We start from the raw sequence: 912 nt of genomic DNA on the forward strand, positions 1-912 counted from the left end.
ATAAAATTGATGCAACTAAAATTATCGAAGTATTTTCTGTTCAAAATCATTAAAAGCAAAAAGAATTTTCATAAAGAACTTTTTTTGTTAGAAACTTTAATAGCAAAAAGAATTATCATAAAGTAAAATAAATAAGTAATTAGAAACAAAATAAAATAAAATAAATAATTTTTTTGTTGTAAGTAGAAACAAAACAAAATAAATAAAGCAAAAAAGAAAACAAAAAAAGGCAAAAAATAAAAAAATATGCCACCTACTGGGCCACCACGGCGTGAATACGACTAGAAACCCATCGATGGCCCAGGATTCAGGCCCGCAGAAGGCCCAGTAAGCCCATCAGGCATAGCGGTGACAATTAGGCCCGTAAGCCTGCAATGGAGAGGAGCTTGAGAGGGGTGCGGCAGTGGGGCTTATAAACCACTGCGCGCCCCTCTCAACTAGCAAGGTGGGACTAAACTTTCGACGCGGGCGCAACAGCACAAGGCCTTTGGTCCCGGTTGGTGGCACCAACCGAGACTAAAGGTGTGCATTGGTACCGGTTCGTGGCACTAACCGGTACCAATGCCCCCCCCTTTAGTCCCGGTTGGTGACACCAACCGAGACCAAAGGCCGCCGCTTCCCGCCCTTTGGGTTGCTGAAAAGAGGCCTTTGGTCCCGGTTGGTGGCACCAACCGGGACTAAAGGTCGCATTCGTCCCGGTTGCTGTCACGAACCGGGACCAATGCTTCGTCTATATAACTAGCACTTATGAAATTTTTCATTCAGTTCGTCTTCCCCGCCCCGACGACGCCGCCAGGCTGCCCCTCTGCGCCTCGCCGTCGCCGTCGTCGCCCCTGCCTCCGACGCCGTCCCGCGCCGCCCAGACGTCGTCGCTGCCCCGCGCCCCCCTGCCTCCTCGCCGCCCGTCGTCGC

This window comes from Triticum aestivum, chromosome 7D (genome assembly GCF_018294505.1).
Source record: "Triticum aestivum cultivar Chinese Spring chromosome 7D, IWGSC CS RefSeq v2.1, whole genome shotgun sequence".
Lineage (NCBI taxonomy): Eukaryota > Viridiplantae > Streptophyta > Magnoliopsida > Poales > Poaceae > Triticum > Triticum aestivum.